At 41.4% G+C, this 26,552-nt stretch overlaps 23 non-coding genes across 23 annotated transcripts; all 23 read left to right on the top strand.

Moving 5' to 3' along the window:
• The first annotated feature begins 825 nt into the window (after nucleotides 1–825).
• On the top strand, nucleotides 826–918 carry TRNAI-UAU (transfer RNA isoleucine (anticodon UAU)). The gene is given in 2 exon segments: nucleotides 826–863; nucleotides 883–918. It is a non-coding gene; the product is annotated as a tRNA-Ile (tRNA).
• Nucleotides 919–1,335: 417 nt separating this feature from the next.
• On the top strand, nucleotides 1,336–1,408 carry TRNAR-CCU (transfer RNA arginine (anticodon CCU)). Its single transcript has one exon. It is a non-coding gene; the product is annotated as a tRNA-Arg (tRNA).
• A 1,594-nt stretch (nucleotides 1,409–3,002) lies between these two features.
• TRNAR-CCU (transfer RNA arginine (anticodon CCU)) lies at nucleotides 3,003–3,075 on the top strand. Its single transcript has one exon. It is a non-coding gene; the product is annotated as a tRNA-Arg (tRNA).
• A 1,082-nt stretch (nucleotides 3,076–4,157) lies between these two features.
• TRNAI-UAU (transfer RNA isoleucine (anticodon UAU)) lies at nucleotides 4,158–4,250 on the top strand. Its single transcript is given in 2 exon segments — nucleotides 4,158–4,195; nucleotides 4,215–4,250. It is a non-coding gene; the product is annotated as a tRNA-Ile (tRNA).
• Nucleotides 4,251–5,789: 1,539 nt separating this feature from the next.
• TRNAI-UAU (transfer RNA isoleucine (anticodon UAU)) lies at nucleotides 5,790–5,882 on the top strand. The gene is given in 2 exon segments: nucleotides 5,790–5,827; nucleotides 5,847–5,882. It is a non-coding gene; the product is annotated as a tRNA-Ile (tRNA).
• A 417-nt stretch (nucleotides 5,883–6,299) lies between these two features.
• TRNAR-CCU (transfer RNA arginine (anticodon CCU)) lies at nucleotides 6,300–6,372 on the top strand. Its single transcript has one exon. It is a non-coding gene; the product is annotated as a tRNA-Arg (tRNA).
• A 1,083-nt stretch (nucleotides 6,373–7,455) lies between these two features.
• On the top strand, nucleotides 7,456–7,548 carry TRNAI-UAU (transfer RNA isoleucine (anticodon UAU)). The gene is given in 2 exon segments: nucleotides 7,456–7,493; nucleotides 7,513–7,548. It is a non-coding gene; the product is annotated as a tRNA-Ile (tRNA).
• Nucleotides 7,549–7,965: 417 nt separating this feature from the next.
• TRNAR-CCU (transfer RNA arginine (anticodon CCU)) lies at nucleotides 7,966–8,038 on the top strand. Its single transcript has one exon. It is a non-coding gene; the product is annotated as a tRNA-Arg (tRNA).
• A 1,082-nt stretch (nucleotides 8,039–9,120) lies between these two features.
• Nucleotides 9,121–9,213, top strand: TRNAI-UAU (transfer RNA isoleucine (anticodon UAU)). The gene is given in 2 exon segments: nucleotides 9,121–9,158; nucleotides 9,178–9,213. It is a non-coding gene; the product is annotated as a tRNA-Ile (tRNA).
• A 417-nt stretch (nucleotides 9,214–9,630) lies between these two features.
• Nucleotides 9,631–9,703, top strand: TRNAR-CCU (transfer RNA arginine (anticodon CCU)). The gene has a single exon. It is a non-coding gene; the product is annotated as a tRNA-Arg (tRNA).
• Nucleotides 9,704–11,297: 1,594 nt separating this feature from the next.
• On the top strand, nucleotides 11,298–11,370 carry TRNAR-CCU (transfer RNA arginine (anticodon CCU)). The gene has a single exon. It is a non-coding gene; the product is annotated as a tRNA-Arg (tRNA).
• A 1,084-nt stretch (nucleotides 11,371–12,454) lies between these two features.
• Nucleotides 12,455–12,547, top strand: TRNAI-UAU (transfer RNA isoleucine (anticodon UAU)). The gene is given in 2 exon segments: nucleotides 12,455–12,492; nucleotides 12,512–12,547. It is a non-coding gene; the product is annotated as a tRNA-Ile (tRNA).
• A 416-nt stretch (nucleotides 12,548–12,963) lies between these two features.
• TRNAR-CCU (transfer RNA arginine (anticodon CCU)) lies at nucleotides 12,964–13,036 on the top strand. The gene has a single exon. It is a non-coding gene; the product is annotated as a tRNA-Arg (tRNA).
• A 1,593-nt stretch (nucleotides 13,037–14,629) lies between these two features.
• Nucleotides 14,630–14,702, top strand: TRNAR-CCU (transfer RNA arginine (anticodon CCU)). The gene has a single exon. It is a non-coding gene; the product is annotated as a tRNA-Arg (tRNA).
• A 1,591-nt stretch (nucleotides 14,703–16,293) lies between these two features.
• TRNAR-CCU (transfer RNA arginine (anticodon CCU)) lies at nucleotides 16,294–16,366 on the top strand. Its single transcript has one exon. It is a non-coding gene; the product is annotated as a tRNA-Arg (tRNA).
• Nucleotides 16,367–17,960: 1,594 nt separating this feature from the next.
• TRNAR-CCU (transfer RNA arginine (anticodon CCU)) lies at nucleotides 17,961–18,033 on the top strand. The gene has a single exon. It is a non-coding gene; the product is annotated as a tRNA-Arg (tRNA).
• A 1,593-nt stretch (nucleotides 18,034–19,626) lies between these two features.
• TRNAR-CCU (transfer RNA arginine (anticodon CCU)) lies at nucleotides 19,627–19,699 on the top strand. The gene has a single exon. It is a non-coding gene; the product is annotated as a tRNA-Arg (tRNA).
• Nucleotides 19,700–21,290: 1,591 nt separating this feature from the next.
• Nucleotides 21,291–21,363, top strand: TRNAR-CCU (transfer RNA arginine (anticodon CCU)). Its single transcript has one exon. It is a non-coding gene; the product is annotated as a tRNA-Arg (tRNA).
• A 1,594-nt stretch (nucleotides 21,364–22,957) lies between these two features.
• TRNAR-CCU (transfer RNA arginine (anticodon CCU)) lies at nucleotides 22,958–23,030 on the top strand. Its single transcript has one exon. It is a non-coding gene; the product is annotated as a tRNA-Arg (tRNA).
• A 1,084-nt stretch (nucleotides 23,031–24,114) lies between these two features.
• Nucleotides 24,115–24,207, top strand: TRNAI-UAU (transfer RNA isoleucine (anticodon UAU)). Its single transcript is given in 2 exon segments — nucleotides 24,115–24,152; nucleotides 24,172–24,207. It is a non-coding gene; the product is annotated as a tRNA-Ile (tRNA).
• Nucleotides 24,208–24,623: 416 nt separating this feature from the next.
• On the top strand, nucleotides 24,624–24,696 carry TRNAR-CCU (transfer RNA arginine (anticodon CCU)). The gene has a single exon. It is a non-coding gene; the product is annotated as a tRNA-Arg (tRNA).
• Nucleotides 24,697–25,779: 1,083 nt separating this feature from the next.
• On the top strand, nucleotides 25,780–25,872 carry TRNAI-UAU (transfer RNA isoleucine (anticodon UAU)). The gene is given in 2 exon segments: nucleotides 25,780–25,817; nucleotides 25,837–25,872. It is a non-coding gene; the product is annotated as a tRNA-Ile (tRNA).
• Nucleotides 25,873–26,289: 417 nt separating this feature from the next.
• On the top strand, nucleotides 26,290–26,362 carry TRNAR-CCU (transfer RNA arginine (anticodon CCU)). Its single transcript has one exon. It is a non-coding gene; the product is annotated as a tRNA-Arg (tRNA).
• Nucleotides 26,363–26,552: the final 190 nt, after the last annotated feature.

The following is a 26,552-nucleotide window of genomic DNA, read 5'->3' as shown; positions in this document are numbered from 1 at the left end:
TATTAGGAAAGAGCTTTGCATTTTCTCCGACATTCTCCAGACATCCCATTGTGGCATGCAAATCCGGTGGCCTAAAATCTTCAAGCAAAAAAGCCACCCTGACAAGTATCGTTGGTAAGCTTAATTTGCAGGAAGGCATTTTATGTCCTTTTTGTGCCAGTTTCAGAAATGTTTTTCCTGATGTATCAACATGTATACGAATAGCAATCAGAATCGCTCCTTAGAGGTGTGCTTCCTTTGCTTCATATGACATGGTGTTGTTGCATTTGTTGAGATTCACACTGATAGCCACTGCTTTGGGACACATTCAGAAGTCTTCTTGCCGCAAGCAGTCAGAAATAGAATCTGACGTGGATCGGCAGATTTTCTGAAAAATAGAGCATCAAAATGCTCAACACAGTTGCTGGATAGTGGCATTTCAAATGTATTAACAACTCTTGTGTTTTATCTGGGTTTACCCACAAACGGACCTTGATCCAAAGGTACTTGGTATTACCTGCCACTTCTTGCTTTACAGTGGATATTTAGTAACTTTTCAAACATGCATGAATATATCCCTAACACGTCACGATAGCAGTTGCAATATCATTTTTTCTTTCAAAAAAGTTCTACTTTTATTTTTTAAATACTGTCCTTGAGCTCCAGTCAAGTGGATTTGGCGGTGTTTTTTTTTTTCTAGGAGTACTTATATGCTACCATTTCTTGCTATGAGAGAAAAAATATTCTCTTTTGTCTGGGATAAGCACGATTTTAGGTTTCGGATCACTTGAAGGCCTATTTGAAACCAAGGAGACATGGGTGATGGATTTCCGTGATGGCTTCTGTGCTCCAGTGGCGCAATCGGTCAGCGCGCGGTACTTATATGGCAGTATCTGTTGAGCAATGCCGAGGTTGTGAGTTCGAGCCTCACCTGGAGCATGCAGTTTCTTGCTTTTTGCCTTTATTCATGGAAAATGTAATCTGCACTTGCACCCTATGGCCTGAGAACTTTACAACAGGGCAATAAGCGCCCAAAGAAACTCAAGGTTCTTTCCTCAAGGGTGCTTGAATGAGCTGTCTTTCTGTTACACTGACCACATTCTTTAAATTGTGGACCAGAACAGATAAAGAAAATGTGCGCCTTCTACTTGATGAAAAGAGGTGTGGAGAGCTGCGACATGGCTTTTCTCTTTCAGAAAACTCATTCTTCTGACTTTGTAGCTCAAACCGCTTGCAATTCTGTAGCAAGTTTACAAGGGAAAATAAAAACAAAGATTTTGCCACCCTTACCTTGTAAAGTAAGAGAACGGATGCCTTCTGAAAGAAAAAAAAAGTCTTTGCTGTCATCTAGCGAAAGCCCCAGTGGCCTAATGGATAAGGCACTGGCCTCCTAAGCCAGGGATTGTGGGTTCGAGTCCCATCTGGGGTGTTTGAGATCTTGCTTGACTCTTTCAAGTCACATCTAAAGCAAGGCTTTAGAATAAAACCTTTAGGAGTTCCCTTTCCTGTTGCCTTAATTAATATGCGTGCCTTCTCCTAGTAGAACTCAGATTAGTTCAGCAGCATGCTATCAACTGAATGGAAACTTCTGCAAGATGGCTACAAGTCCTCTTGTCCAAAACCAAATCTCCTGCAATGTTTCTGCCAAACAATATGTTCAACTCCCCACAAAGGAAACGCTGCTTTTATTAGGAAAGAGCTTTGCATTTTCTCCGACATTCTCCAGACATCCCATTGTGGCATGCAAATCCGGTGGCCTAAAATCTTCAAGCAAAAAAGCCACCCTGACAAGTATCGTTGGTAAGCTTAATTTGCAGGAAGGCATTTTATGTCCTTGTTGTGCCAGTTTCAGAAATGTTTTTCCTGATGTATCAACATGTATACGAATAGCAATCAGAATCGCTCCTTAGAGGTGTGCTTCCTTTGCTTCATATGACATGGTGTTGTTGCATTTGTTGAGATTCACACTGATAGCCACTGCTTTGGGACACATTCAGAAGTCTTCTTGCCGCAAGCAGTCAGAAATAGAATCTGACGTGGATCGGCAGATTTTCTGAAAAATAGAGCATCAAAATGCTCAACACAGTTGCTGGATAGTGGCATTTCAAATGTATTAACAACTCTTGTGTTTTATCTGGGTTTACCCACAAACGGACCTTGATCCAAAGGTACTTGGTATTACCTGCCACTTCTTGCTTTACAGTGGATATTTAGTAACTTTTCAAACATGCATGAATATATCCCTAACACGTCACGATAGCAGTTGCAATATCATTTTTTCTTTCAAAAAAGTTCTACTTTTATTTTTTAAATACTGTCCTTGAGCTCCAGTCAAGTGGATTTGGCGGTGTTTTTTTTTTTTTCTAGGAGTACTTATATGCTACCATTTCTTGCTATGAGAGAAAAAATATTCTCTTTTGTCTGGGATAAGCACGATTTTAGGTTTCGGATCACTTGAAGGCCTATTTGAAACCAAGGAGACATGGGTGATGGATTTCCGTGATGGCTTCTGTGCTCCAGTGGCGCAATCGGTCAGCGTGCGGTACTTATATGGGAGTATCTGTTGAGCAATGCCGAGGTTGTGAGTTTGAGCCTCACCTGGAGCATGCAGTTTCTTGCTTTTTGCCTTTATTCATGGAAAATGTAATCTGCACTTGCACCCTATGGCCTGAGAACTTTACAACAGGGCAATAAGCGCCCAAAGAAACTCAAGGTTCTTTCCTCAAGGGTGCTTGAATGAGCTGTCTTTCTGTTACACTGACCACATTCTTTAAATTGTGGACCAGAACAGATAAAGAAAATGTGCGCCTTCTACTTGATGAAAAGAGGTGTGGAGAGCTGCGACATGGCTTTTCTCTTTCAGAAAACTCATTCTTCTGACTTTGTAGCTCAAACCGCTTGCAATTCTGTAGCAAGTTTACAAGGGAAAATAAAAACAAAGATTTTGCCACCCTTACCTTGTAAAGTAAGAGAACGGATGCCTTCTGAAAGAAAAAAAAAGTCTTTGCTGTCATCTAGCGAAAGCCCCAGTGGCCTAATGGATAAGGCACTGGCCTCCTAAGCCAGGGACTGTGGGTTCGAGTCCCATCTGGGGTGTTTGAGATCTTGCTTGACTCTTTCAAGTCACATCTAAAGCAAGGCTTTAGAATAAAACCTTTAGGACTTCCCTTTCCTGTTGCCTTAATTAATATGTGTGCCTTCTCCTAGTAGAACTCAGATTAGTTCAGCAGCATGCTATCAACTGAATGGAAACTTCTGCAAGATGGCTACAAGTCCTCTTGTCCAAAACCAAATCTCCTGCAATGTTTCTGCCAAACAATATGTTCAACTCCCCACAAAGGAAACGCTGCTTTTATTAGGAAAGAGCTTTGCATTTTCTCCGACATTCTCCAGACATCCCATTGTGGCATGCAAATCCGGTGGCCTAAAATCTTCAAGCAAAAAAGCCACCCTGACAAGTATCGTTGGTAAGCTTAATTTGCAGGAAGGCATTTTATGTCCTTGTTGTGCCAGTTTCAGAAATGTTTTTCCTGATGTATCAACATGTATACGAATAGCAATCAGAATCGCTCCTTAGAGGTGTGCTTCCTTTGCTTCATATGACATGGTGTTGTTGCATTTGTTGAGATTCACACTGATAGCCACTGCTTTGGGACACATTCAGAAGTCTTCTTGCCGCAAGCAGTCAGAAATAGAATCTGACGTGGATCGGCAGATTTTCTGAAAAATAGAGCATCAAAATGCTCAACACAGTTGCTGGATAGTGGCATTTCAAATGTATTAACAACTCTTGTGTTTTATCTGGGTTTACCCACAAACGGACCTTGATCCAAAGGTACTTGGTATTACCTGCCACTTCTTGCTTTACAGTGGATATTTAGTAACTTTTCAAACATGCATGAATATATCCCTAACACGTCACGATAGCAGTTGCAATATCATTTTTTCTTTCAAAAAAGTTCTACTTTTATTTTTTAAATACTGTCCTTGAGCTCCAGTCAAGTGGATTTGGCGGTGTTTTTTTTTTTCTAGGAGTACTTATATGCTACCATTTCTTGCTATGAGAGAAAAAATATTCTCTTTTGTCTGGGATAAGCACGATTTTAGGTTTCGGATCACTTGAAGGCCTATTTGAAACCAAGGAGACATGGGTGATGGATTTCCGTGATGGCTTCTGTGCTCCAGTGGCGCAATCGGTCAGCGCGCGGTACTTATATGGCAGTATCTGTTGAGCAATGCCGAGGTTGTGAGTTCGAGCCTCACCTGGAGCATGCAGTTTCTTGCTTTTTGCCTTTATTCATGGAAAATGTAATCTGCACTTGCACCCTATGGCCTGAGAACTTTACAACAGGGCAATAAGCGCCCAAAGAAACTCAAGGTTCTTTCCTCAAGGGTGCTTGAATGAGCTGTCTTTCTGTTACACTGACCACATTCTTTAAATTGTGGACCAGAACAGATAAAGAAAATGTGCGCCTTCTACTTGATGAAAAGAGGTGTGGAGAGCTGCGACATGGCTTTTCTCTTTCAGAAAACTCATTCTTCTGACTTTGTAGCTCAAACCGCTTGCAATTCTGTAGCAAGTTTACAAGGGAAAATAAAAACAAAGATTTTGCCACCCTTACCTTGTAAAGTAAGAGAACGGATGCCTTCTGAAAGAAAAAAAAAGTCTTTGCTGTCATCTAGCGAAAGCCCCAGTGGCCTAATGGATAAGGCACTGGCCTCCTAAGCCAGGGACTGTGGGTTCGACTTTCAAGTCACATCTAAAGCAAGGCTTTAGAATAAAACCTTTAGGACTTCCCTTTCCTGTTGCCTTAATTAATATGCATGCCTTCTCCTAGTAGAACTCAGATTAGTTCAGCAGCATGCTATCAACTGAATGGAAACTTCTGCAAGATGGCTACAAGTCCTCTTGTCCAAAACCAAATCTCCTGCAATGTTTCTGCCAAACAATATGTTCAACTCCCCACAAAGGAAACGCTGCTTTTATTAGGAAAGAGCTTTGCATTTTCTCCGACATTCTCCACACATCCCATTGTGGCATGCAAATCCGGTGGCCTAAAATCTTCAAGAAAAAATGCCACCCTGACAAGTATCGTTGGTAAGCTTAATTTGCAGGAAGGCATTTTATGTCCTTGTTGTGCCAGTTTCAGAAATGTTTTTCCTGATGTATCAACATGTATACGAATAGCAATCAGAATTGCTCCTTAGAGGTGTGCTTCCTTTGCTTCATATGACATGGTGTTGTTGCATTTGTTGAGATTCACACTGATAGCCACTGCTTTGGGACACATTCAGAAGTCTTCTTGCCGCAAGCAGTCAGAAATAGAATCTGACGTGGATCGGCAGATTTTCTGAAAAATAGAGCATCAAAATGCTCAACACAGTTGCTGGATAGTGGCATTTCAAATGTATTAACAACTCTTGTGTTTTATCTGGGTTTACCCACAAACGGACCTTGATCCAAAGGTACTTGGTATTACCTGCCACTTCTTGCTTTACAGTGGATATTTAGTAACTTTTCAAACATGCATGAATATATCCCTAACACGTCACGATAGCAGTTGCAATATCATTTTTTCTTTCAAAAAAGTTCTACTTTTATTTTTTAAATACTGTCCTTGAGCTCCAGTCAAGTGGATTTGGCGGTGTTTTTTTTTTTTCTAGGAGTACTTATATGCTACCATTTCTTGCTATGAGAGAAAAAATATTCTCTTTTGTCTGGGATAAGCACGATTTTAGGTTTCGGATCACTTGAAGGCCTATTTGAAACCAAGGAGACATGGGTGATGGATTTCCGTGATGGCTTCTGTGCTCCAGTGGCGCAATCGGTCAGCGCGCGGTACTTATATGGCAGTATCTGTTGAGCAATGCCGAGGTTGTGAGTTCGAGCCTCACCTGGAGCATGCAGTTTCTTGCTTTTTGCCTTTATTCATGGAAAATGTAATCTGCACTTGCACCCTATGGCCTGAGAACTTTACAACAGGGCAATAAGCGCCCAAAGAAACTCAAGGTTCTTTCCTCAAGGGTGCTTGAATGAGCTGTCTTTCTGTTACACTGACCACATTCTTTAAATTGTGGACCAGAACAGATAAAGAAAATGTGCGCCTTCTACTTGATGAAAAGAGGTGTGGAGAGCTGCGACATGGCTTTTCTCTTTCAGAAAACTCATTCTTCTGACTTTGTAGCTCAAACCGCTTGCAATTCTGTAGCAAGTTTACAAGGGAAAATAAAAACAAAGATTTTGCCACCCTTACCTTGTAAAGTAAGAGAACGGATGCCTTCTGAAAGAAAAAAAAAGTCTTTGCTGTCATCTAGCGAAAGCCCCAGTGGCCTAATGGATAAGGCACTGGCCTCCTAAGCCAGGGATTGTGGGTTCGAGTCCCATCTGGGGTGTTTGAGATCTTGCTTGACTCTTTCAAGTCACATCTAAAGCAAGGCTTTAGAATAAAACCTTTAGGAGTTCCCTTTCCTGTTGCCTTAATTAATATGCGTGCCTTCTCCTAGTAGAACTCAGATTAGTTCAGCAGCATGCTATCAACTGAATGGAAACTTCTGCAAGATGGCTACAAGTCCTCTTGTCCAAAACCAAATCTCCTGCAATGTTTCTGCCAAACAATATGTTCAACTCCCCACAAAGGAAACGCTGCTTTTATTAGGAAAGAGCTTTGCATTTTCTCCGACATTCTCCACACATCCCATTGTGGCATGCAAATCCGGTGGCCTAAAATCTTCAAGCAAAAAAGCCACCCTGACAAGTATCGTTGGTAAGCTTAATTTGCAGGAAGGCATTTTATGTCCTTGTTGTGCCAGTTTCAGAAATGTTTTTCCTGATGTATCAACATGTATACGAATAGCAATCAGAATCGCTCCTTAGAGGTGTGCTTCCTTTGCTTCATATGACATGGTGTTGTTGCATTTGTTGAGATTCACACTGATAGCCACTGCTTTGGGACACATTCAGAAGTCTTCTTGCCGCAAGCAGTCAGAAATAGAATCTGACGTGGATCGGCAGATTTTCTGAAAAATAGAGCATCAAAATGCTCAACACAGTTGCTGGATAGTGGCATTTCAAATGTATTAACAACTCTTGTGTTTTATCTGGGTTTACCCACAAACGGACCTTGATCCAAAGGTACTTGGTATTACCTGCCACTTCTTGCTTTACAGTGGATATTTAGTAACTTTTCAAACATGCATGAATATATCCCTAACACGTCACGATAGCAGTTGCAATATCATTTTTTCTTTCAAAAAAGTTCTACTTTTATTTTTTAAATACTGTCCTTGAGCTCCAGTCAAGTGGATTTGGCGGTGTTTTTTTTTTTTCTAGGAGTACTTATATGCTACCATTTCTTGCTATGAGAGAAAAAATATTCTCTTTTGTCTGGGATAAGCACGATTTTAGGTTTCGGATCACTTGAAGGCCTATTTGAAACCAAGGAGACATGGGTGATGGATTTCCGTGATGGCTTCTGTGCTCCAGTGGCGCAATCGGTCAGCGCGCGGTACTTATATGGCAGTATCTGTTGAGCAATGCCGAGGTTGTGAGTTCGAGCCTCACCTGGAGCATGCAGTTTCTTGCTTTTTGCCTTTATTCATGGAAAATGTAATCTGCACTTGCACCCTATGGCCTGAGAACTTTACAACAGGGCAATAAGCGCCCAAAGAAACTCAAGGTTCTTTCCTCAAGGGTGCTTGAATGAGCTGTCTTTCTGTTACACTGACCACATTCTTTAAATTGTGGACCAGAACAGATAAAGAAAATGTGCGCCTTCTACTTGATGAAAAGAGGTGTGGAGAGCTGCGACATGGCTTTTCTCTTTCAGAAAACTCATTCTTCTGACTTTGTAGCTCAAACCGCTTGCAATTCTGTAGCAAGTTTACAAGGGAAAATAAAAACAAAGATTTTGCCACCCTTACCTTGTAAAGTAAGAGAACGGATGCCTTCTGAAAGAAAAAAAAAGTCTTTGCTGTCATCTAGCGAAAGCCCCAGTGGCCTAATGGATAAGGCACTGGCCTCCTAAGCCAGGGATTGTGGGTTCGAGTCCCATCTGGGGTGTTTGAGATCTTGCTTGACTCTTTCAAGTCACATCTAAAGCAAGGCTTTAGAATAAAACCTTTAGGACTTCCCTTTCCTGTTGCCTTAATTAATATGCGTGCCTTCTCCTAGTAGAACTCAGATTAGTTCAGCAGCATGCTATCAACTGAATGGAAACTTCTGCAAGATGGCTACAAGTCCTCTTGTCCAAAACCAAATCTCCTGCAATGTTTCTGCCAAACAATATGTTCAACTCCAAACAAAGGAAACGCTGCTTTTATTAGGAAAGAGCTTTGCATTTTCTCCGACATTCTCCAGACATCCCATTGTGGCATGCAAATCCGGTGGCCTAAAATCTTCAAGCAAAAAAGCCACCCTGACAAGTATCGTTGGTAAGCTTAATTTGCAGGAAGGCATTTTATGTCCTTTTTGTGCCAGTTTCAGAAATGTTTTTCCTGATGTATCAACATGTATACGAATAGCAATCAGAATCGCTCCTTAGAGGTGTGCTTCCTTTGCTTCATATGACATGGTGTTGTTGCATTTGTTGAGATTCACACTGATAGCCACTGCTTTGGGACACATTCAGAAGTCTTCTTGCCGCAAGCAGTCAGAAATAGATTCTGACGTGGATCGGCAGATTTTCTGAAAAATAGAGCATCAAAATGCTCAACACAGTTGCTGGATAGTGGCATTTCAAATGTATTAACAACTCTTGTGTTTTATCTGGGTTTACCCACAAACGGACCTTGATCCAAAGGTACTTGGTATTACCTGCCACTTCTTGCTTTACAGTGGATATTTAGTAACTTTTCAAACATGCATGAATATATCCCTAACACGTCACGATAGCAGTTGCAATATCATTTTTTCTTTCAAAAAAGTTCTACTTTTATTTTTTAAATACTGTCCTTGAGCTCCAGTCAAGTGGATTTGGCGGTGTTTTTTTTTTTCTAGGAGTACTTATATGCTACCATTTCTTGCTATGAGAGAAAAAATATTCTCTTTTGTCTGGGATAAGCACGATTTTAGGTTTCGGATCACTTGAAGGCCTATTTGAAACCAAGGAGACATGGGTGATGGATTTCCGTGATGGCTTCTGTGCTCCAGTGGCGCAATCGGTCAGCGCGCGGTACTTATATGGCAGTATCTGTTGAGCAATGCCGAGGTTGTGAGTTCGAGCCTCACCTGGAGCATGCAGTTTCTTGCTTTTTGCCTTTATTCATGGAAAATGTAATCTGCACTTGCACCCTATGGCCTGAGAACTTTACAACAGGGCAATAAGCGCCCAAAGAAACTCAAGGTTCTTTCCTCAAGGGTGCTTGAATGAGCTGTCTTTCTGTTACACTGACCACATTCTTTAAATTGTGGACCAGAACAGATAAAGAAAATGTGCGCCTTCTACTTGATGAAAAGAGGTGTGGAGAGCTGCGACATGGCTTTTCTCTTTCAGAAAACTCATTCTTCTGACTTTGTAGCTCAAACCGCTTGCAATTCTGTAGCAAGTTTACAAGGGAAAATAAAAACAAAGATTTTGCCACCCTTACCTTGTAAAGTAAGAGAACGGATGCCTTCTGAAAGAAAAAAAAAGTCTTTGCTGTCATCTAGCGAAAGCCCCAGTGGCCTAATGGATAAGGCACTGGCCTCCTAAGCCAGGGATTGTGGGTTCGAGTCCCATCTGGGGTGTTTGAGATCTTGCTTGACTCTTTCAAGTCACATCTAAAGCAAGGCTTTAGAATAAAACCTTTAGGAGTTCCCTTTCCTGTTGCCTTAATTAATATGCGTGCCTTCTCCTAGTAGAACTCAGATTAGTTCAGCAGCATGCTATCAACTGAATGAAAACTTCTGCAAGATGGCTACAAGTCCTCTTGTCCAAAACCAAATCTCCTGCAATGTTTCTGCCAAACAATATGTTCAACTCCCCACAAAGGAAACGCTGCTTTTATTAGGAAAGAGCTTTGCATTTTCTCCGACATTCTCCAGACATCCCATTGTGGCATGCAAATCCGGTGGCCTAAAATCTTCAAGCAAAAAAGCCACCCTGACAAGTATCGTTGGTAAGCTTAATTTGCAGGAAGGCATTTTATGTCCTTGTTGTGCCAGTTTCAGAAATGTTTTTCCTGATGTATCAACATGTATACGAATAGCAATCAGAATCGCTCCTTAGAGGTGTGCTTCCTTTGCTTCATATGACATGGTGTTGTTGCATTTGTTGAGATTCACACTGATAGCCACTGCTTTGGGACACATTCAGAAGTCTTCTTGCCGCAAGCAGTCAGAAATAGAATCTGACGTGGATCGGCAGATTTTCTGAAAAATAGAGCATCAAAATGCTCAACACAGTTGCTGGATAGTGGCATTTCAAATGTATTAACAACTCTTGTGTTTTATCTGGGTTTACCCACAAACGGACCTTGATCCAAAGGTACTTGGTATTACCTGCCACTTCTTGCTTTACAGTGGATATTTAGTAACTTTTCAAACATGCATGAATATATCCCTAACACGTCACGATAGCAGTTGCAATATCATTTTTTCTTTCAAAAAAGTTCTACTTTTATTTTTTAAATACTGTCCTTGAGCTCCAGTCAAGTGGATTTGGCGGTGTTTTTTTTTTTTTCTAGGAGTACTTATATGCTACCATTTCTTGCTATGAGAGAAAAAATATTCTCTTTTGTCTGGGATAAGCACGATTTTAGGTTTCGGATCACTTGAAGGCCTATTTGAAACCAAGGAGACATGGGTGATGGATTTCCGTGATGGCTTCTGTGCTCCAGTGGCGCAATCGGTCAGCGCGCGGTACTTATATGGCAGTATCTGTTGAGCAATGCCGAGGTTGTGAGTTTGAGCCTCACCTGGAGCATGCAGTTTCTTGCTTTTTGCCTTTATTCATGGAAAATGTAATCTGCACTTGCACCCTATGGCCTGAGAACTTTACAACAGGGCAATAAGCGCCCAAAGAAACTCAAGGTTCTTTCCTCAAGGGTGCTTGAATGAGCTGTCTTTCTGTTACACTGACCACATTCTTTAAATTGTGGACCAGAACAGATAAAGAAAATGTGCGCCTTCTACTTGATGAAAAGAGGTGTGGAGAGCTGCGACATGGCTTTTCTCTTTCAGAAAACTCATTCTTCTGACTTTGTAGCTCAAACCGCTTGCAATTCTGTAGCAAGTTTACAAGGGAAAATAAAAACAAAGATTTTGCCACCCTTACCTTGTAAAGTAAGAGAACGGATGCCTTCTGAAAGAAAAAAAAAGTCTTTGCTGTCATCTAGCGAAAGCCCCAGTGGCCTAATGGATAAGGCACTGGCCTCCTAAGCCAGGGACTGTGGGTTCGAGTCCCATCTGGGGTGTTTGAGATCTTGCTTGACTCTTTCAAGTCACATCTAAAGCAAGGCTTTAGAATAAAACCTTTAGGACTTCCCTTTCCTGTTGCCTTAATTAATATGCATGCCTTCTCCTAGTAGAACTCAGATTAGTTCAGCAGCATGCTATCAACTGAATGGAAACTTCTGCAAGATGGCTACAAGTCCTCTTGTCCAAAACCAAATCTCCTGCAATGTTTCTGCCAAACAATATGTTCAACTCCCCACAAAGGAAACGCTGCTTTTATTAGGAAAGAGCTTTGCATTTTCTCCGACATTCTCCAGACATCCCATTGTGGCATGCAAATCCGGTGGCCTAAAATCTTCAAGCAAAAAAGCCACCCTGACAAGTATCGTTGGTAAGCTTAATTTGCAGGAAGGCATTTTATGTCCTTGTTGTGCCAGTTTCAGAAATGTTTTTCCTGATGTATCAACATGTATACGAATAGCAATCAGAATCGCTCCTTAGAGGTGTGCTTCCTTTGCTTCATATGACATGGTGTTGTTGCATTTGTTGAGATTCACACTGATAGCCACTGCTTTGGGACACATTCAGAAGTCTTCTTGCCGCAAGCAGTCAGAAATAGAATCTGACGTGGATCGGCAGATTTTCTGAAAAATAGAGCATCAAAATGCTCAACACAGTTGCTGGATAGTGGCATTTCAAATGTATTAACAACTCTTGTGTTTTATCTGGGTTTACCCACAAACGGACCTTGATCCAAAGGTACTTGGTATTACCTGCCACTTCTTGCTTTACAGTGGATATTTAGTAACTTTTCAAACATGCATGAATATATCCCTAACACGTCACGATAGCAGTTGCAATATCATTTTTTCTTTCAAAAAAGTTCTACTTTTATTTTTTAAATACTGTCCTTGAGCTCCAGTCAAGTGGATTTGGCGGTGTTTTTTTTTTTTTCTAGGAGTACTTATATGCTACCATTTCTTGCTATGAGAGAAAAAATATTCTCTTTTGTCTGGGATAAGCACGATTTTAGGTTTCGGATCACTTGAAGGCCTATTTGAAACCAAGGAGACATGGGTGATGGATTTCCGTGATGGCTTCTGTGCTCCAGTGGCGCAATCGGTCAGCGCGCGGTACTTATATGGCAGTATCTGTTGAGCAATGCCGAGGTTGTGAGTTCGAGCCTCACCTGGAGCATGCAGTTTCTTGCTTTTTGCCTTTATTCATGGAAAATGTAATCTGCACTTGCACCCTATGGCCTGACAACTTTACAACAGGGCAATAAGCGCCCAAAGAAACTCAAGGTTCTTTCCTCAAGGGTGCTTGAATGAGCTGTCTTTCTGTTACACTGACCACATTCTTTAAATTGTGGACCAGAACAGATAAAGAAAATGTGCGCCTTCTACTTGATGAAAAGAGGTGTGGAGAGCTGCGACATGGCTTTTCTCTTTCAGAAAACTCATTCTTCTGACTTTGTAGCTCAAACCGCTTGCAATTCTGTAGCAAGTTTACAAGGGAAAATAAAAACAAAGATTTTGCCACCCTTACCTTGTAAAGTAAGAGAACGGATGCCTTCTGAAAGAAAAAAAAGTCTTTGCTGTCATCTCGCGAAAGCCCCAGTGGCCTAATTGATAAGGCACTGGCCTCCTAAGCCAGGGATTGTGGGTTCGAGTCCCATCTGGGGTGTTTGAGATCTTGCTTGACTCTTTCAAGTCACATCTAAAGCAAGGCTTTAGAATAAAACCTTTAGGAGTTCCCTTTCCTGTTGCCTTAATTAATATGCATGCCTTCTCCTAGTAGAACTCAGATTAGTTCAGCAGCATGCTATCAACTGAATGGAAACTTCTGCAAGATGGCTACAAGTCCTCTTGTCCAAAACCAAATCTCCTGCAATGTTTCTGCCAAACAATATGTTCAACTCCCCACAAAGGAAACGCTGCTTTTATTAGGAAAGAGCTTTGCATTTTCTCCGACATTCTCCAGACATCCCATTGTGGCATGCAAATCCGGTGGCCTAAAATCTTCAAGCAAAAAAGCCACCCTGACAAGTATCGTTGGTAAGCTTAATTTGCAGGAAGGCATTTTATGTCCTTGTTGTGCCAGTTTCAGAAATGTTTTTCCTGATGTATCAACATGTATACGAATAGCAATCAGAATCGCTCCTTAGAGGTGTGCTTCCTTTGCTTCATATGACATGGTGTTGTTGCATTTGTTGAGATTCACACTGATAGCCACTGCTTTGGGACACATTCAGAAGTCTTCTTGCCGCAAGCAGTCAGAAATAGAATCTGACGTGGATCGGCAGATTTTCTGAAAAATAGAGCATCAAAATGCTCAACACAGTTGCTGGATAGTGGCATTTCAAATGTATTAACAACTCTTGTGTTTTATCTGGGTTTACCCACAAACGGACCTTGATCCAAAGGTACTTGGTATTACCTGCCACTTCTTGCTTTACAGTGGATATTTAGTAACTTTTCAAACATGCATGAATATATCCCTAACACGTCACGATAGCAGTTGCAATATCATTTTTTCTTTCAAAAAAGTTCTACTTTTATTTTTTAAATACTGTCCTTGAGCTCCAGTCAAGTGGATTTGGCGGTGTTTTTTTTTTTTCTAGGAGTACTTATATGCTACCATTTCTTGCTATGAGAGAAAAAATATTCTCTTTTGTCTGGGATAAGCACGATTTTAGGTTTCGGATCACTTGAAGGCCTATTTGAAACCAAGGAGACATGGGTGATGGATTTCCGTGATGGCTTCTGTGCTCCAGTGGCGCAATCGGTCAGCGCGCGGTACTTATATGGCAGTATCTGTTGAGCAATGCCGAGGTTGTGCGTTCGAGCCTCACCTGCAGCATGCAGTTTCTTGCTTTTTGCCTTTATTCATGGAAAATGTAATCTGCACTTGCACCCTATGGCCTGAGAACTTTACAACAGGGCAATAAGCGCCCAAAGAAACTCAAGGTTCTTTCCTCAAGGGTGCTTGAATGAGCTGTCTTTCTGTTACACTGACCACATTCTTTAAATTGTGGACCAGAACAGATAAAGAAAATGTGCGCCTTCTACTTGATGAAAAGAGGTGTGGAGAGCTGCGACATGGCTTTTCTCTTTCAGAAAACTCATTCTTCTGACTTTGTAGCTCAAACCGCTTGCAATTCTGTAGCTAGTTTACAAGGGAAAATAAAAACAAAGATTTTGCCACCCTTACCTTGTAAAGTAAGAGAACGGATGCCTTCTGAAAGAAAAAAAAAGTCTTTGCTGTCATCTAGCGAAAGCCCCAGTGGCCTAATGGATAAGGCACTGGCCTCCTAAGCCAGGGATTGTGGGTTCGAGTCCCATCTGGGGTGTTTGAGATCTTGCTTGACTCTTTCAAGTCACATCTAAAGCAAGGCTTTAGAATAAAACCTTTAGGAGTTCCCTTTCCTGTTGCCTTAATTAATATGCGTGCCTTCTCCTAGTAGAACTCAGATTAGTTCAGCAGCATGCTATCAACTGAATGGAAACTTCTGCAAGATGGCTACAAGTCCTCTTGTCCAAAACCAAATCTCCTGCAATGTTTCTGCCAAACAATATGTTCAACTCCCCACAAAGGAAACGCTGCTTTTATTAGGAAAGAGCTTTGCATTTTCTCCGACATTCTCCAGACATCCCATTGTGGCATGCAAATCCGGTGGCCTAAAATCTTCAAGCAAAAAAGCCACCCTGACAAGTATCGTTGGTAAGCTTAATTTGCAGGAAGGCATTTTATGTCCTTGTTGTGCCAGTTTCAGAAATGTTTTTCCTGATGTATCAACATGTATACGAATAGCAATCAGAATCGCTCCTTAGAGGTGTGCTTCCTTTGCTTCATATGACATGGTGTTGTTGCATTTGTTGAGATTCACACTGATAGCCACTGCTTTGGGACACATTCAGAAGTCTTCTTGCCGCAAGCAGTCAGAAATAGAATCTGACGTGGATCGGCAGATTTTCTGAAAAATAGAGCATCAAAATGCTCAACACAGTTGCTGGATAGTGGCATTTCAAATGTATTAACAACTCTTGTGTTTTATCTGGGTTTACCCACAAACGGACCTTGATCCAAAGGTACTTGGTATTACCTGCCACTTCTTGCTTTACAGTGGATATTTAGTAACTTTTCAAACATGCATGAATATATCCCTAACACGTCACGATAGCAGTTGCAATATCATTTTTTCTTTCAAAAAAGTTCTACTTTTATTTTTTAAATACTGTCCTTGAGCTCCAGTCAAGTGGATTTGGCGGTGTTTTTTTTTTTCTAGGAGTACTTATATGCTACCATTTCTTGCTATGAGAGAAAAAATATTCTCTTTTGTCTGGGATAAGCACGATTTTAGGTTTCGGATCACTTGAAGGCCTATTTGAAACCAAGGAGACATGGGTGATGGATTTCCGTGATGGCTTCTGTCCTCCAGTGGCGCAATCGGTCAGCGCGCGGTACTTATATGGCAGTATCTGTTGAGCAATGCCGAGGTTGTGAGTTCGAGCCTCACCTGGAGCATGCAGTTTCTTGCTTTTTGCCTTTATTCATGGAAAATGTAATCTGCACTTGCACCCTATGGCCTGAGAACTTTACAACAGGGCAATAAGCGCCCAAAGAAACTCAAGGTTCTTTCCTCAAGGGTGCTTGAATGAGCTGTCTTTCTGTTACACTGACCACATTCTTTAAATTGTGGACCAGAACAGATAAAGAAAATGTGCGCCTTCTACTTGATGAAAAGAGGTGTGGAGAGCTGCGACATGGCTTTTCTCTTTCAGAAAACTCATTCTTCTGACTTTGTAGCTCAAACCGCTTGCAATTCTGTAGCAAGTTTACAAGGGAAAATAAAAACAAAGATTTTGCCACCCTTACCTTGTAAAGTAAGAGAACGGATGCCTTCTGAAAGAAAAAAAAGTCTTTGCTGTCATCTCGCGAAAGCCCCAGTGGCCTAATTGATAAGGCACTGGCCTCCTAAGCCAGGGATTGTGGGTTCGAGTCCCATCTGGGGTGTTTGAGATCTTGCTTGACTCTTTCAAGTCACATCTAAAGCAAGGCTTTAGAATAAAACCTTTAGGAGTTCCCTTTCCTGTTGCCTTAATTAATATGCATGCCTTCTCCTAGTAGAACTCAGATTAGTTCAGCAGCATGCTATCAACTGAATGGAAACTTCTGCAAGATGGCTACAAGTCCTCTTGTCCAAAACCAAATCTCCTGCAATGTTTCTGCCAAACAATATGTTCAACTCCCCACAAAGGAAACGCTGCTTTTATTAGGAAAGAGCTTTGCATTTTCTCCGACATTCTCCAGACATCCCATTGTGGCATGCAAATCCGGTGGCCTAAAATCTTCAAGCAAAAAAGCCACCCTGACAAGTATCGTTGGTAAGCTTAATTTGCAGGAAGGCATTTTATGTCCTTGTTGTGCCAGTTTCAGAAATGTTTTTCCTGATGTATCAACATGTATACGAATAGCAATCAGAATCGCTCCTTAGAGGTGTGCTTCCTTTGCTTCATATGACATGGTGTTGTTGCATTTGTTGAGATTCACACTGATAGCCACTGCTTTGGGACACATTCAGAAGTCTTCTTGCCGCAAGCAGTCAGAAATAGAATCTGACGTGGATCGGCAGATTTTCTGAAAAATAGAGCATCAAAATGCTCAACACAGTTGCTGGATAGTGGCATTTCAAATGTATTAACAACTCTTGTGTTTTATCTGGGTTTACCCACAAACGGACCTTGATCCAAAGGTACTTGGTATTACCTGCCACTTCTTGCTTTACAGTGGATATTTAGTAACTTTTCAAACATGCATGAATATATCCCTAACACGTCACGATAGCAGTTGCAATATCATTTTTTCTTTCAAAAAAGTTCTACTTTTATTTTTTAAATACTGTCCTTGAGCTCCAGTCAAGTGGATTTGGCGGTGTTTTTTTTTTTTTCTAGGAGTACTTATATGCTACCATTTCTTGCTATGAGAGAAAAAATATTCTCTTTTGTCTGGGATAAGCACGATTTTAGGTTTCGGATCACTTGAAGGCCTATTTGAAACCAAGGAGACATGGGTGATGGATTTCCGTGATGGCTTCTGTGCTCCAGTGGCGCAATCGGTCAGCGCGCGGTACTTATATGGCAGTATCTGTTGAGCAATGCCGAGGTTGTGAGTTTGAGCCTCACCTGGAGCATGCAGTTTCTTGCTTTTTGCCTTTATTCATGGAAAATGTAATCTGCACTTGCACCCTATGGCCTGAGAACTTTACAACAGGGCAATAAGCGCCCAAAGAAACTCAAGGTTCTTTCCTCAAGGGTGCTTGAATGAGCTGTCTTTCTGTTACACTGACCACATTCTTTAAATTGTGGACCAGAACAGATAAAGAAAATGTGCGCCTTCTACTTGATGAAAAGAGGTGTGGAGAGTTGCGACATGGCTTTTCTCTTTCAGAAAACTCATTCTTCTGACTTTGTAGCTCAAACCGCTTGCAATTCTGTAGCAAGTTTACAAGGGAAAATAAAAACAAAGATTTTGCCACCCTTACCTTGTAAAGTAAGAGAACGGATGCCTTCTGAAAGAAAAAAAAAGTCTTTGCTGTCATCTAGCGAAAGCCCCAGTGGCCTAATGGATAAGGCACTGGCCTCCTAAGCCAGGGATTGTGGGTTCGAGTCCCATCTGGGGTGTTTGAGATCTTGCTTGACTCTTTCAAGTCACATCTAAAGCAAGGCTTTAGAATAAAACCTTTAGGACTTCCCTTTCCTGTTGCCTTAATTAATATGCGTGCCTTCTCCTAGTAGAACTCAGATTAGTTCAGCAGCATGCTATCAACTGAATGGAAACTTCTGCAAGATGGCTACAAGTCCTCTTGTCCAAAACCAAATCTCCTGCAATGTTTCTGCCAAACAATATGTTCAACTCCCCACAAAGGAAACGCTGCTTTTATTAGGAAAGAGCTTTGCATTTTCTCCGACATTCTCCACACATCCCATTGTGGCATGCAAATCCGGTGGCCTAAAATCTTCAAGCAAAAAAGCCACCCTGACAAGTATCGTTGGTAAGCTTAATTTGCAGGAAGGCATTTTATGTCCTTGTTGTGCCAGTTTCAGAAATGTTTTTCCTGATGTATCAACATGTATACGAATAGCAATCAGAATCGCTCCTTAGAGGTGTGCTTCCTTTGCTTCATATGACATGGTGTTGTTGCATTTGTTGAGATTCACACTGATAGCCACTGCTTTGGGACACATTCAGAAGTCTTCTTGCCGCAAGCAGTCAGAAATAGAATCTGACGTGGATCGGCAGATTTTCTGAAAAATAGAGCATCAAAATGCTCAACACAGTTGCTGGATAGTGGCATTTCAAATGTATTAACAACTCTTGTGTTTTATCTGGGTTTACCCACAAACGGACCTTGATCCAAAGGTACTTGGTATTACCTGCCACTTCTTGCTTTACAGTGGATATTTAGTAACTTTTCAAACATGCATGAATATATCCCTAACACGTCACGATAGCAGTTGCAATATCATTTTTTCTTTCAAAAAAGTTCTACTTTTATTTTTTAAATACTGTCCTTGAGCTCCAGTCAAGTGGATTTGGCGGTGTTTTTTTTTTTTCTAGGAGTACTTATATGCTACCATTTCTTGCTATGAGAGAAAAAATATTCTCTTTTGTCTGGGATAAGCACGATTTTAGGTTTCGGATCACTTGAAGGCCTATTTGAAACCAAGGAGACATGGGTGATGGATTTCCGTGATGGCTTCTGTGCTCCAGTGGCGCAATCGGTCAGCGCGCGGTACTTATATGGCAGTATCTGTTGAGCAATGCCGAGGTTGTGCGTTCGAGCCTCACCTGCAGCATGCAGTTTCTTGCTTTTTGCCTTTATTCATGGAAAATGTAATCTGCACTTGCACCCTATGGCCTGAGAACTTTACAACAGGGCAATAAGCGCCCAAAGAAACTCAAGGTTCTTTCCTCAAGGGTGCTTGAATGAGCTGTCTTTCTGTTACACTGACCACATTCTTTAAATTGTGGACCAGAACAGATAAAGAAAATGTGCGCCTTCTACTTGATGAAAAGAGGTGTGGAGAGCTGCGACATGGCTTTTCTCTTTCAGAAAACTCATTCTTCTGACTTTGTAGCTCAAACCGCTTGCAATTCTGTAGCTAGTTTACAAGGGAAAATAAAAACAAAGATTTTGCCACCCTTACCTTGTAAAGTAAGAGAACGGATGCCTTCTGAAAGAAAAAAAAAGTCTTTGCTGTCATCTAGCGAAAGCCCCAGTGGCCTAATGGATAAGGCACTGGCCTCCTAAGCCAGGGATTGTGGGTTCGAGTCCCATCTGGGGTGTTTGAGATCTTGCTTGACTCTTTCAAGTCACATCTAAAGCAAGGCTTTAGAATAAAACCTTTAGGAGTTCCCTTTCCTGTTGCCTTAATTAATATGCGTGCCTTCTCCTAGTAGAACTCAGATTAGTTCAGCAGCATGCTATCAACTGAATGGAAACTTCTGCAAGATGGCTACAAGTCCTCTTGTCCAAAACCAAATCTCCTGCAATGTTTCTGCCAAACAATATGTTCAACTCCCCACAAAGGAAACGCTGCTTTTATTAGGAAAGAGCTTTGCATTTTCTCCGACATTCTCCAGACATCCCATTGTGGCATGCAAATCCGGTGGCCTAAAATCTTCAAGCAAAAAAGCCACCCTGACAAGTATCGTTGGTAAGCTTAATTTGCAGGAAGGCATTTTATGTCCTTGTTGTGCCAGTTTCAGAAATGTTTTTCCTGATGTATCAACATGTATACGAATAGCAATCAGAATCGCTCCTTAGAGGTGTGCTTCCTTTGCTTCATATGACATGGTGTTGTTGCATTTGTTGAGATTCACACTGATAGCCACTGCTTTGGGACACATTCAGAAGTCTTCTTGCCGCAAGCAGTCAGAAATAGAATCTGACGTGGATCGGCAGATTTTCTGAAAAATAGAGCATCAAAATGCTCAACACAGTTGCTGGATAGTGGCATTTCAAATGTATTAACAACTCTTGTGTTTTATCTGGGTTTACCCACAAACGGACCTTGATCCAAAGGTACTTGGTATTACCTGCCACTTCTTGCTTTACAGTGGATATTTAGTAACTTTTCAAACATGCATGAATATATCCCTAACACGTCACGATAGCAGTTGCAATATCATTTTTTCTTTCAAAAAAGTTCTACTTTTATTTTTTAAATACTGTCCTTGAGCTCCAGTCAAGTGGATTTGGCGGTGTTTTTTTTTTTCTAGGAGTACTTATATGCTACCATTTCTTGCTATGAGAGAAAAAATATTCTCTTTTGTCTGGGATAAGCACGATTTTAGGTTTCGGATCACTTGAAGGCCTATTTGAAACCAAGGAGACATGGGTGATGGATTTCCGTGATGGCTTCTGTCCTCCAGTGGCGCAATCGGTCAGCGCGCGGTACTTATATGGCAGTATCTGTTGAGCAATGCCGAGGTTGTGAGTTCGAGCCTCACCTGGAGCATGCAGTTTCTTGCTTTTTGCCTTTATTCATGGAAAATGTAATCTGCACTTGCACCCTATGGCCTGAGAACTTTACAACAGGGCAATAAGCGCCCAAAGAAACTCAAGGTTCTTTCCTCAAGGGTGCTTGAATGAGCTGTCTTTCTGTTACACTGACCACATTCTTTAAATTGTGGACCAGAACAGATAAAGAAAATGTGCGCCTTCTACTTGATGAAAAGAGGTGTGGAGAGCTGCGACATGGCTTTTCTCTTTCAGAAAACTCATTCTTCTGACTTTGTAGCTCAAACCGCTTGCAATTCTGTAGCAAGTTTACAAGGGAAAATAAAAACAAAGATTTTGCCACCCTTACCTTGTAAAGTAAGAGAACGGATGCCTTCTGAAAGAAAAAAAAGTCTTTGCTGTCATCTCGCGAAAGCCCCAGTGGCCTAATTGATAAGGCACTGGCCTCCTAAGCCAGGGATTGTGGGTTCGAGTCCCATCTGGGGTGTTTGAGATCTTGCTTGACTCTTTCAAGTCACATCTAAAGCAAGGCTTTAGAATAAAACCTTTAGGAGTTCCCTTTCCTGTTGCCTTAATTAATATGCATGCCTTCTCCTAGTAGAACTCAGATTAGTTCAGCAGCATGCTATCAACTGAATGGAAACTTCTGCAAGATGGCTACAAGTCCTCTTGTCCAAAACCAAATCTCCTGCAATGTTTCTGCCAAACAATATGTTCAACTCCCCACAAAGGAAACGCTGCTTTTATTAGGAAAGAGCTTTGCATTTTCTCCGACATTCTCCAGACATCCCATTGTGGCATGCAAATCCGGTGGCCTAAAATCTTCAAGCAAAAAAGCCACCCTGACAAGTATCGTTGGTAAGCTTAATTTGCAGGAAGGCATTTTATGTCCTTGTTGTGCCAGTTTCAGAAATGTTTTTCCTGATGTATCAACATGTATACGAATAGCAATCAGAATCGCTCCTTAGAGGTGTGCTTCCTTTGCTTCATATGACATGGTGTTGTTGCATTTGTTGAGATTCACACTGATAGCCACTGCTTTGGGACACATTCAGAAGTCTTCTTGCCGCAAGCAGTCAGAAATAGAATCTGACGTGGATCGGCAGATTTTCTGAAAAATAGAGCATCAAAATGCTCAACACAGTTGCTGGATAGTGGCATTTCAAATGTATTAACAACTCTTGTGTTTTATCTGGGTTTACCCACAAACGGACCTTGATCCAAAGGTACTTGGTATTACCTGCCACTTCTTGCTTTACAGTGGATATTTAGTAACTTTTCAAACATGCATGAATATATCCCTAACACGTCACGATAGCAGTTGCAATATCATTTTTTCTTTCAAAAAAGTTCTACTTTTATTTTTTAAATACTGTCCTTGAGCTCCAGTCAAGTGGATTTGGCGGTGTTTTTTTTTTTTTCTAGGAGTACTTATATGCTACCATTTCTTGCTATGAGAGAAAAAATATTCTCTTTTGTCTGGGATAAGCACGATTTTAGGTTTCGGATCACTTGAAGGCCTATTTGAAACCAAGGAGACATGGGTGATGGATTTCCGTGATGGCTTCTGTGCTCCAGTGGCGCAATCGGTCAGCGCGCGGTACTTATATGGCAGTATCTGTTGAGCAATGCCGAGGTTGTGAGTTTGAGCCTCACCTGGAGCATGCAGTTTCTTGCTTTTTGCCTTTATTCATGGAAAATGTAATCTGCACTTGCACCCTATGGCCTGAGAACTTTACAACAGGGCAATAAGCGCCCAAAGAAACTCAAGGTTCTTTCCTCAAGGGTGCTTGAATGAGCTGTCTTTCTGTTACACTGACCACATTCTTTAAATTGTGGACCAGAACAGATAAAGAAAATGTGCGCCTTCTACTTGATGAAAAGAGGTGTGGAGAGTTGCGACATGGCTTTTCTCTTTCAGAAAACTCATTCTTCTGACTTTGTAGCTCAAACCGCTTGCAATTCTGTAGCAAGTTTACAAGGGAAAATAAAAACAAAGATTTTGCCACCCTTACCTTGTAAAGTAAGAGAACGGATGCCTTCTGAAAGAAAAAAAAAGTCTTTGCTGTCATCTAGCGAAAGCCCCAGTGGCCTAATGGATAAGGCACTGGCCTCCTAAGCCAGGGACTGTGGGTTCGAGTCCCATCTGGGGTGTTTGAGATCTTGCTTGACTCTTTCAAGTCACATCTAAAGCAAGGCTTTAGAGTAAAACCTTTAGGACTTCCCTTTCCTGTTGCCTTAATTAATATGCATGCCTTCTCCTAGTAGAACTCAGATTAGTTCAGCAGCATGCTATCAACTGAATGGAAACTTCTGCAAGATGGCTACAAGTCCTCTTGTCCAAAACCAAATCTCCTGCAATGTTTCTGCCAAACAATATGTTCAACTCCCCACAAAGGAAACGCTGCTTTTATTAGGAAAGAGCTTTGCATTTTCTCCGACATTCTCCAGACATCCCATTGTGGCATGCAAATCCGGTGGCCTAAAATCTTCAAGCAAAAAAGCCACCCTGACAAGTATCGTTGGTAAGCTTAATTTGCAGGAAGGCATTTTATGTCCTTGTTGTGCCAGTTTCAGAAATGTTTTTCCTGATGTATCAACATGTATACGAATAGCAATCAGAATCGCTCCTTAGAGGTGTGCTTCCTTTGCTTCATATGACATGGTGTTGTTGCATTTGTTGAGATTCACACTGATAGCCACTGCTTTGGGACACATTCAGAAGTCTTCTTGCCGCAAGCAGTCAGAAATAGAATCTGACGTGGATCGGCAGATTTTCTGAAAAATAGAGCATCAAAATGCTCAACACAGTTGCTGGATAGTGGCATTTCAAATGTATTAACAACTCTTGTGTTTTATCTGGGTTTACCCACAAACGGACCTTGATCCAAAGGTACTTGGTATTACCTGCCACTTCTTGCTTTACAGTGGATATTTAGTAACTTTTCAAACATGCATGAATATATCCCTAACACGTCACGATAGCAGTTGCAATATCATTTTTTCTTTCAAAAAAGTTCTACTTTTATTTTTTAAATACTGTCCTTGAGCTCCAGTCAAGTGGATTTGGCGGTGTTTTTTTTTTTTTCTAGGAGTACTTATATGCTACCATTTCTTGCTATGAGAGAAAAAATATTCTCTTTTGTCTGGGATAAGCACGATTTTAGGTTTCGGATCACTTGAAGGCCTATTTGAAACCAAGGAGACATGGGTGATGGATTTCCGTGATGGCTTCTGTGCTCCAGTGGCGCAATCGGTCAGCGCGCGGTACTTATATGGCAGTATCTGTTGAGCAATGCCGAGGTTGTGAGTTCGAGCCTCACCTGGAGCATGCAGTTTCTTGCTTTTTGCCTTTATTCATGGAAAATGTAATCTGCACTTGCACCCTATGGCCTGAGAACTTTACAACAGGGCAATAAGCGCCCAAAGAAACTCAAGGTTCTTTCCTCAAGGGTGCTTGAATGAGCTGTCTTTCTGTTACACTGACCACATTCTTTAAATTGTGGACCAGAACAGATAAAGAAAATGTGCGCCTTCTACTTGATGAAAAGAGGTGTGGAGAGCTGCGACATGGCTTTTCTCTTTCAGAAAACTCATTCTTCTGACTTTGTAGCTCAAACCGCTTGCAATTCTGTAGCAAGTTTACAAGGGAAAATAAAAACAAAGATTTTGCCACCCTTACCTTGTAAAGTAAGAGAACGGATGCCTTCTGAAAGAAAAAAAAGTCTTTGCTGTCATCTCGCGAAAGCCCCAGTGGCCTAATTGATAAGGCACTGGCCTCCTAAGCCAGGGATTGTGGGTTCGAGTCCCATCTGGGGTGTTTGAGATCTTGCTTGACTCTTTCAAGTCACATCTAAAGCAAGGCTTTAGAATAAAACCTTTAGGAGTTCCCTTTCCTGTTGCCTTAATTAATATGCATGCCTTCTCCTAGTAGAACTCAGATTAGTTCAGCAGCATGCTATCAACTGAATGGAAACTTCTGCAAGATGGCTACAAGTCCTCTTGTCCAAAACCAAATCTCCTGCAATGTTTCTGCCAAACAATATGTTCAACTCCCCACAAAGGAAACGCTGCTTTTATTAGGAAAGAGCTTTGCATTTTCTCCGACATTCTCCAGACATCCCATTGTGGCATGCAAATCCGGTGGCCTAAAATCTTCAAGCAAAAAAGCCACCCTGACAAGTATCGTTGGTAAGCTTAATTTGCAGGAAGGCATTTTATGTCCTTGTTGTGCCAGTTTCAGAAATGTTTTTCCTGATGTATCAACATGTATACGAATAGCAATCAGAATCGCTCCTTAGAGGTGTGCTTCCTTTGCTTCATATGACATGGTGTTGTTGCATTTGTTGAGATTCACACTGATAGCCACTGCTTTGGGACACATTCAGAAGTCTTCTTGCCGCAAGCAGTCAGAAATAGAATCTGACGTGGATCGGCAGATTTTCTGAAAAATAGAGCATCAAAATGCTCAACACAGTTGCTGGATAGTGGCATTTCAAATGTATTAACAACTCTTGTGTTTTATCTGGGTTTACCCACAAACGGACCTTGATCCAAAGGTACTTGGTATTACCTGCCACTTCTTGCTTTACAGTGGATATTTAGTAACTTTTCAAACATGCATGAATATATCCCTAACACGTCACGATAGCAGTTGCAATATCATTTTTTCTTTCAAAAAAGTTCTACTTTTATTTTTTAAATACTGTCCTTGAGCTCCAGTCAAGTGGATTTGGCGGTGTTTTTTTTTTTTCTAGGAGTACTTATATGCTACCATTTCTTGCTATGAGAGAAAAAATATTCTCTTTTGTCTGGGATAAGCACGATTTTAGGTTTCGGATCACTTGAAGGCCTATTTGAAACCAAGGAGACATGGGTGATGGATTTCCGTGATGGCTTCTGTGCTCCAGTGGCGCAATCGGTCAGCGCGCGGTACTTATATGGCAGTATCTGTTGAGCAATGCCGAGGTTGTGAGTTCGAGCCTCACCTGGAGCATGCAGTTTCTTGCTTTTTGCCTTTATTCATGGAAAATGTAATCTGCACTTGCACCCTATGGCCTGAGAACTTTACAACAGGGCAATAAGCGCCCAAAGAAACTCAAGGTTCTTTCCTCAAGGGTGCTTGAATGAGCTGTCTTTCTGTTACACTGACCACATTCTTTAAATTGTGGACCAGAACAGATAAAGAAAATGTGCGCCTTCTACTTGATGAAAAGAGGTGTGGAGAGCTGCGACATGGCTTTTCTCTTTCAGAAAACTCATTCTTCTGACTTTGTAGCTCAAACCGCTTGCAATTCTGTAGCAAGTTTACAAGGGAAAATAAAAACAAAGATTTTGCCACCCTTACCTTGTAAAGTAAGAGAACGGATGCCTTCTGAAAGAAAAAAAAAGTCTTTGCTGTCATCTAGCGAAAGCCCCAGTGGCCTAATGGATAAGGCACTGGCCTCCTAAGCCAGGGATTGTGGGTTCGAGTCCCATCTGGGGTGTTTGAGATCTTGCTTGACTCTTTCAAGTCACATCTAAAGCAAGGCTTTAGAATAAAACCTTTAGGAGTTCCCTTTCCTGTTGCCTTAATTAATATGCGTGCCTTCTCCTAGTAGAACTCAGATTAGTTCAGCAGCATGCTATCAACTGAATGGAAACTTCTGCAAGATGGCTACAAGTCCTCTTGTCCAA

Source organism: Lithobates pipiens, unplaced genomic scaffold (assembly GCF_037356315.1).
Source record: "Lithobates pipiens isolate NorthernLeopardFrog02 unplaced genomic scaffold, aLitPip1_a1.2 Scaffold_8, whole genome shotgun sequence".
NCBI classification, from domain to species: domain Eukaryota; kingdom Metazoa; phylum Chordata; class Amphibia; order Anura; family Ranidae; genus Lithobates; species Lithobates pipiens.
This window is presented reverse-complemented; position numbering and strand designations above follow the sequence as displayed.